The sequence below is a fragment of the Chenopodium album genome, chromosome 9, assembly GCF_948465745.1.
Source record: "Chenopodium album chromosome 9, dcCheAlbu1.1, whole genome shotgun sequence".
Lineage (NCBI taxonomy): Eukaryota > Viridiplantae > Streptophyta > Magnoliopsida > Caryophyllales > Amaranthaceae > Chenopodium > Chenopodium album.
This window is the reverse complement of record NC_137842.1, coordinates 40515276-40524218: the sequence shown is the minus strand read 5'-3', so window position 1 is coordinate 40524218 and position 8943 is coordinate 40515276. Positions and strand designations below refer to the sequence as shown.

The following is an 8943-nucleotide window of genomic DNA, read 5'->3' as shown; positions in this document are numbered from 1 at the left end:
TTCAACCTCGAAAGAGGCCATTTGGTTAATTATTACCTTAAATGAATAATCCTCTTAGATATTGTGTTAGGACACACGGACAAATGCATGCTTGATTTTATAACATGTTCCTTCGTTTGTGATTATTATGATTCTTGCATGTCAAATCATTTTCATAAGTTTTTTTTATGTGCACTAGTTTTCATCTCCTGATTTGATTGTACCATCTCTTTAAAAGCATTACCTGCTTTCTTTGCATCCCATGCTCAATTTTTTTAGTCAATTTCTTTCTTTTTTTAATCTGACCATTTTATCTTTCTTATCCTTTTCCTATTAAAACCACAATAAAATTAACTTAATTTAACTGGAAAATCACTAAAATCCCGAGTGCTTGGCCTAGGCTATGAAACCTTAGAAGATAAGTCTTTCAAGTCCCTAAACCGCAGGGGTAAAAGAAGAATAATTTCAATAATCCCCGATTCGACATTTTTGTGAACCTTTGTGGTCCTTCTTAGCGTCACCCGCCTTCAATTAATTGCGAATTTCTATAATCATGAAAAAGTCTTTCATTGTTATCCTTTCTTTCCACTAAAAAAAATATAATCAAATGAAAGAAACAATTTTTTTATGTAAGAGATACTTTTTCATTTCCCGCTAATTTTTATTATATGTTTATCACCACTCAAACTATTGATAGTTATATTGCTCTTATATGAAATGACAGGTATATATTTTCATTTCAAACAATATGGGATTCAATGCACCACGGAACAAGCATTAAAGTAATGGAGGGCGATGGACATCAATTAACCCCATTTTCTTTGAAAAATGTGAATCTATGAAGGATATGTACTATCGTATCAAGACACAAGGGTTCATTGAAGCAAAACATTATAATTGTATTTTGCCATCTCCCAAAGTAAACATGGGGAAATACTGGTATTATTGCCACGACTACGGGCATGACATAGAAGGTTGCTTCGATGTGACACATGTGGTGCAACAACTAATTGATGACGGAAAGATCCCAATCCCAAAAGGATGGATCCCACCTATATGGTCCTTAACTAATGCCGATTTACCAAGGGTCATCAATTTTAGCCAACCCTTATGTGTTACTTTGGGGTGTAATTATCGCCAGATTTCAGGCATTTTGGTTGATAACAAATCGAATTTTAACATTTGCTCTAAAGAGTCCTTATGTAAGTTAAGACAAAAAAGTGTACCTTTGGGAATTTCTAATGCTATCATAATTACACATGATCACGTCCCGAGAAAGTCAATAGGGACCATTAATATGCAACTACGACATGAAGATTGGTTATGTGATGTAGATTTTCAAGTGGTTGAAGCTCCTATCAACTTTCCTCTTATTTTGGGAAAACCATGGCTCCACGACACTCAAGCTATTGCTTCTGCTCTTCATCCAAAAGTAAAATTCTCAACACCGAAAGGAGTGATGGTTATCCATGGTGATATACCAACGGCAAGGATGCCCCCAGTATACTGTAACGTGGTCAGGTCAATAGAAACCCAACATTTCAACATAATCAGTTGAAATCTCGAAACAGGGGCAATGCGATGTCATTATGGGAGTTGATCTCTGACTCACCAACTCATCAAGATGCCCTCATTCGTCAATTAAAGACAATCACCATTGATCTATTTGAGGAATCAACCAACACCTAAGCATTTATGTCCAAGGACATACTATGCAATCGAGAATACACTCTTTTGGTAATTGAGCTAGATTTTGCTATCCTAAAGGCAAAAACATCAAAAGATGAGAAGGATTGTCCTAAAGTATCTGCTATTGGTAATTCAGGAATGAGTCGCAACCATTTTGATCTCCACCGACCATATTCTAATCAATTGGTTGATTCATTTGACACCATACTACCCGAACATGAATCTTATGCTGGTGTTCTGTGTCATGGGAATAGGCTCAGTGAATCTTCAATGATTCTCCAACTTCAAACCAATCATCAAGAATGGACATTCACCGAAGCTGATTTACCCCCAAACCCATGGCATACGCGAGAACTACACATCACGCTAAGACATGGACGAAGCTACATAAATCACATATTGGTCGACAATGGGTCTGCATTAGACATATGCTCTCGAGAATTCCTTTATAGGTTGGGATACACGGATTCTTTTATCAATCCTTTGTCTCACACAATCCTTGGTTTTGATGATACTCCACGAGAAGTAACTGGGTACATCATTTTGCCTTTAAGTTACGAGACCATGGTTTTCTCTGTCAGATTTATGGTCATCAATTGTCCGACTTCATATAACCTACTCTTAGGACGACCTTGGCTACACGAGTATAAAGGGGTCGCATCGAATCTCCATCAAAAAGTAAAGTTGGTGACGCCACTTGGAGTAATTACCATTCCCGGAGACTTTACAAACAAAGCGTATAGTTGAGGATGGATCAACCCTCAAAGGTATAGTGTAGGCAATATCTTCATTTTGATGGAAAGTAAGCAACCCAATCTGCATAACAAGATACAAAGGGATTCTACAACGACATTAAGCGAAACAAGGGTTTACCACATCGAAGTTACAAGCCTTGAAATGAAAAAAAAAAAAAAAAAAAAAAACGCCATCGACGAACTATTTTATGTATTACGTATTTATTTTCCAGTTAAAAAAAATGTATGATTAGTAGTAAGATAACCAAAAAAAAATATAATATAATAGTAATGAGGAATAATAACATGTTTCCTAGAGCTATGTTTGGGCCTGATTCCCGAAGAACATCCTTATTTCGGGATACGTAGGCAGCCTTCGGGCGCGGCCTTTGCACTTATCGATTTTTTGTTGTTTTAGGATTCGCGGTGCTAAAGTTTTGACAATTGACGTTACCATCCTAATAACGTCTTCATATGTAACAGGGACACAGGCCCTATTTCTATTTCCGTCTCTCTTTATAAACACTTTTTACAAAGCGGGAAATGAAAAAGTAGAAATAACTTTTTAACAATGATTAAGTAATTCGCGATTGTACCCCATTGTTGAACCAATCCTCATTTTTTTTAATAAAAAAAAAGTCTTTAGGATGGCCAAACCCGTACTTAATTTAGATAATTTATTTACATAAAATGAAATTCTTTATTCATTCATTTTTTACCAAAGTACATCTGTTAAGTGGACCAAAAGCTAATAAGGACCAATTAGAATTTTAGTGGAGGGAGGAATTTTAAACTCTTCATGATGACCCCAGGAGAATCTTTGACAGTATTCAGCAAGAAATAAGGCCCCTTTTAGATCCTCCTGCAAGAAATGTTGTATACTAATCTCCCAATCATGTGAGCACACATTTGGAGTATGTCGCATAACATTAACTCAACCTCTCTGGTGGAGATGTCTAAACTAGCCAAGACTAGATTATAAATGCTAACATCTACCAGCACTTCCAAATTCTTCACTCGTAGCAGGCGAGCCTTTTTGAAACCTTGTTGTAGTAATGATAAGATAAAGAGTGATAGGCCAGGCCCTTTAACTTTAGAACCGAACCCGACCACCCAGTTCTCCTCAGCATTCCGTAATGTGAACCCACTCCTACTTTTGAATGCACCATCGGAGATAGCTGCAAAAGAGAGTGTGTAAGGTTTTGAGTGCACCCAAGGATCAGTTATTCGTGCCCTTGAAAATATGTCCATTAAAGAAAAAAGACCCCTTTGGCCTATTGTCCATAATGTTTCGGGAATCACGAATGAAGGAATTCTGGATTCAGGTATTTTTTGGAGGAAACTTTCTTTAAAACGCAAATAGCTCGATGGCCCACCCATTGCTGCCTTTAAGCGATCATGAGAAGCAAAATCCGATAAATTTAACCGGGCCTGGTTAGCTGAACTTTGGCTCGGACCCTTCCCTTCTCGTAATGGAACCTCTGAGGAAGTCCTACGATGCGAAACATAGGCAGATAAACTTATTGAATCTGCAGTCACTTGGTTCATAGAAAAGAAACAAGTTTCGCCCCATAAGAATAAGATTGGTGGGAGAGAGCCGGACCCGCGGAAGACTGAGTATGTTCGAATACCAAAACCCTTAGCCACCTCTTCGCCTATTCTAGGGTCCGAAAGAAGAAGTACAAAACAAGTAGGTTGGTATGTTTTGAGTAGCGTGAGGAGATGACCGGGAAGTCGAGTCATAGGTTGATCTCGAACATCCCACAACAACAATCTAAGTGCCCTAGGACTCGTAAGGTTGACGGGTAATGGGGATGTAGAGCTAGAACTCTCTCCGGAGTTATGAGGAAAAGGGAGTGTTTTGTGACTTATGATGGCCAAAATAGAGTAACTCAAGCTTAAAGGAAATTGTAGACTTAGAGACATGGCTAAAATCGCAGTGTCTGCCACAATTAGAACTAAGGACTCTAAAGGATCACTCATACGAAACGTTTGAGAGAAATTACCTACCAACACAGGCCTCACCAAAGGGGTAGGAGAAGTAGTTGTGGGGAGAATTTGGTTAGAAAATCCCGTAGGAGAATCAACAACTAAGCGGTCCTCCAGCGACATGGAAGCAAGAGCTGCTTCATTTTCCCTATCCCTTAATTTTTGAAGAGAAGGAGTAGGGTCTTCTGAGAAAAATTGGATTAACCTCCTCACACGGGATGAACGAGAACTTTGAGGAGGCAAGTTGAGATCCATGGGAAATATTCCTATATAATAAAAAAGGTTTTTTTTTTTTTTTTATGAGTTCTTTTTTATCGTGTAGTTTAAGGAGGGATAAGGTTACATTATGTGTAAGGTAAGTGATGAACTTATATATAGGCTAGAGTTTGTACTGGACCCACCGATAGCGTGTCACGAAATTCAAGACATAAGGAGATAACAATTAAAATCTCCAAACTTCTAACACAAGCTAGAGGAAAACCTATGAATCCCGACAAAACTTCTTTTTTTAGGAAAAGGGGAATCTTTTCAAATAAGTTTATATAATCATATTTATTGGTATTTTAGGTGTTCATCTCTCAGTTAAATATTCATTAGTCTTATTTTTTTTATGTTTATTTGTTACAATCATGAATACTAACATTTTCCTTTTTTCCTTTCTTATCACATTATCATTTCATTTTCGTTAACAGGATTTCTATATGGACCCGTGCTGGATCTAGACTTGTTTTCCAAGCCCCTTTTAGTTGTAGAAGATCCCTTTCTGCAGAGTTCTCCCCTTGCCCGATATCAGTCATATTCTCCTCTCCCAGCTGTAGTAGCATGGCTGGAACTTCAAATAATGAGCAACAAAATTCGAGCTTCAGCTTAGATCCTTTCGTGGAACTTAAGGAGATGATGCAAGCCATAATCGAATGACAAGATACTGTAGAGCAAAAACTTCTCAAGGTTCACAAGGCACTCCTCAAATGAAACACCCCTCACCGAAAAGTCATCCATGAAGACCTCCATTTCCTCCTCCAACATATCCCCGAAAATACTCATCATGCACCTTTGGAATGTAGCGGGTGCATTGCATAACCCAAAGGGCATTCTTCGATAGGCAAAGGTCCCATAAGGACATGTGAAGGTAGTTTTATCTTGATCATCGGGGTGGATGGGGATTTGGAAGAATCCCGAATATCCATCGAGAAAACAATAAAACTTGTGCCTTGTTAGTCTTTCAAGCATTTGATCAATAAATGGAAGAGGGAAGTGATCCTTCTTGGTGGATGTGTTTAGACGTCTATAGTCTATACACATCCGCCAACCCGTGACCGTCCTAGTTGGAATGAGCTCACCCTTCTCATTCTCAACCACGGTCATGCCCCCCTTCTTGGGAACGACATGCACGGGGGAGACCCACCTTGAGCTAGAGATGGGGAATATGATTCCCGCATCCAATAGCTTGGTGATCTCCTTCTTAACTACCTCTCCCATTTGGGAATGTAGTTTTCTTTGTCGTTCGATAGAAGGAAGGGCGCCTTCCTCAAGTGTATTGTGGTGTTGGCACAAGGCGGGGCTTATACCTTTAAGATCATCAATTGTGTACCCAAAAGCACCTTGGTGCTTTCTCAAAACACCACATAACGTTTGAGCTTGGCTCACGCTCAAGGATGCACCCTAAGGTGTGATGGTAGAGATTTGAGCTCTACCATAGGCACACCATTACCTTCCTTTGATGTGGCCGCTTGCAAAGCTTCTTGGCTTGAGATTTTCAAGCACATTTGCTCATCCACTTCCTCCATGCTTCCATTATGCAATTCCTCATAGAATGCCATTTCCTTGCATGGTGTACCTACTTTTTCCTTGTTCAACAAAACATTCTCAAGAGCATCGTTAGAGGTGAGCAAGTGCTCATGCATGGAAGACACAACATGATCAAGTGAATCAATCATCATGCAATTTTCTAGAGAAGAACATGGATACTTTATGCTTTCATTCAAATCAAATTCAATGACCTCATCTCCTACCTTAAGGGAAATCTTTGCACTCCTCACATCAATCATAGCACCCGAGGTAGCAAGAAAGGGTCTACCTAAAATGATTGGAATGGTAGCATCTTCATCCATTTCAAGCACAACAAAATCCACCGGGATCACAAACTTCCCAACCCTCAATGGAACATCTTCTACCTTACCTTTTGGAAACTTGATTGACCTATCGGCTAATTGCAAGGTAATGTTAAAAGGTAAGAGTTCCCCTAGTTTAAGTCTTTGATAAACCGAATATGGAATTAGGCTCACACTAGCTCCCAAGTCACATAAGGCATTATCAATTTGCATCTTGTTAATGGCACAAGGGATGGAGAAGTTTCCGGGGTCTTTCAATTTGGGTGGCATTTTGTTCATGATGATAGCACTACAATTTTCGGTCAAGTTGATAGTCTCCACAACTTCACAAGTTCTTTTCCCACTCAAAATTTCCTTGAGGAATTTGGCATCATTTGGCATTTGGTTGATCACGTCGGTAAAAGGTAGAGAAAGATGAAGTTGTTTTAGCATATCAATGAATCTCCCAAATTGTTCATCCAATTTGTGTCTCATGAATTTTTGTGGGAAAGGGAGCTTGAATTTCACAATTTCTTTGTCTACTCTCACCTCTCTAGGTGTTTCAACCACAACCTCATCCAATGATGCCCTATCCCCCTCATTCTCAACCAAGGCTTCCTTAGGAATCTCCTTATCTTCACCCTTCCTAGGCAATATCTCCTCAAGAACCTTACCACTCCTTGTAACAATAGCATTCACGGGTTTCTTGGGATCAAGACCTTGGGAAGGTAAAGAAGAAGGGCTTTCATGATCTTTCAAAGCATTAGCAAGTTGAGAAATTTGGTTTTCAAGAATTTTATTGTGGGTCATCATTTCATTGAACTTTTTATCACTAACGACCATGTATGTGTTCAACAACTTGGTTTGATTCTCAATTATTTCTTCCAAATTGGTCCTAGGTGAAGAAGGTTGTGAATAGGAATTTTCACCTCGAGTCCTTCGAACAAATCCGGGTGGGGGACCTCTTTGAGCATTATTTTGAAAATTGCCCCTCCCTTGATTGTTCCAAGTACCCCTATTTTGATTTTGACCATAACCTTGATTATGGTTACCACCACCTTGATTATGATTACCACTACCTTGGTTATGATTTCCATAACCTTGGTTTTGATTACCACAATTTTGGCTTTGATTTTGGCCACTATAACCTTGGTTATTATAGCTACCACGAGAACCTTGGTTCCCTTGGTTTCTATAACCACCACCTTGGTTATAGTTGTCAAAATTGCCTTGGTTTTGGTAATTCCTATTCCATTGACCTCTTTGATTATCAAACCTTTGGACATTATTATTTGACACATAATTTACATGCTCACTCTCATTGTTATCAAACTCATCAACACATTCATTAGGACAATTACTAGAGTCATGATCATACGATCCACATGCATCACAAAACAAACAACCCATAGGCATATTATGTGAAGAGGGAGGGGGTTGAGAGTTAGAAAGAGTACCTCTCCCCTTAAATTGGGAGGGAAGATTCAAAGCTTGAGAAGAAGAAGAAGCGCTCTCCAACTTGGCTTTGATTGCGGTCACCTCCTTTCCCAAGTTTGTCATTTGGGAGGAAAGGTTGTTAATCGCATTTAGATGGTCCACCGAGTACAATGAAGATTGCTTGCTTGAAGAGTCCCTCTCCCCATCTTGCCAATCTCTATAGTACGTCACCACGTCCTCAATAATGTCCACCACTTCTTCTTCAGTCTTGTTCATGATAGGACCCCCGGCCCCCCCATCAAGGCATGACTTGCCTTGGGGACTTAAACCGCCATAGAAGATTTGGAGCACTTGGTATGTTGGGATTCCGTGGTGAGGGCACTCCCTTTGATACTCTTTGTATCTCTCCCATGCTTCGTAAAGGCTTTCATTTGGCCTTTGCTTGAACCCTTGAATCAAGGCTCTTGCCTCCGCCGTCTTCCTTTGAGGGTAGAAGCGGGACAAGAAGGCCTTTGTAACATCATCCCATGTTCTCAAGGAGTTGGGCTTCACCTCTTTATCTAGCCACTCTAAGGATCTTCCTATGAGAGAGAAGGGGAACAACTTGAGGCGGATTAACTCTTGAGAAACTCCGTTGACTTTGATGGTGTTGCAATATTTCTCAAATTCTTTAAGATGGTTCAACGGGCTCTCATTCTTAGCCCCACTATATTGCCTCCTCTCAATTAAGGTGATCATGGCCGACCAAATTTCGAAATCATTTGCTGGTGTTGTAGGCGGAGTTATACCGCTCTCAAACCTATAAGCACCGGGTATTCCTAGCTCCTTCAAGGCCACTCTCGGATTTTCTCCCATGCCTTGCTCTTCTTCAATCCCTTCTTCACTTGAAGAACTATACCCCAAGGGTCGATTAGCTATTCTTCTCCTTGAGAGAGTCCTTTCGATTTCCGGGTCAAAAGGCACAATGGATCGATCACGAGCTCTATGCATGCAAAACTCAAAGAAAATATTAGTAGCACGGCTAC

At 39.8% G+C, this 8943-nt stretch overlaps 1 pseudogene; it reads left to right on the top strand.

Moving 5' to 3' along the window:
- Positions 1-8282: 8282 nt before the first annotated feature.
- Positions 8283-8381, top strand: LOC145561169 (small nucleolar RNA R71; annotated as a pseudogene).
- Positions 8382-8943: the final 562 nt, after the last annotated feature.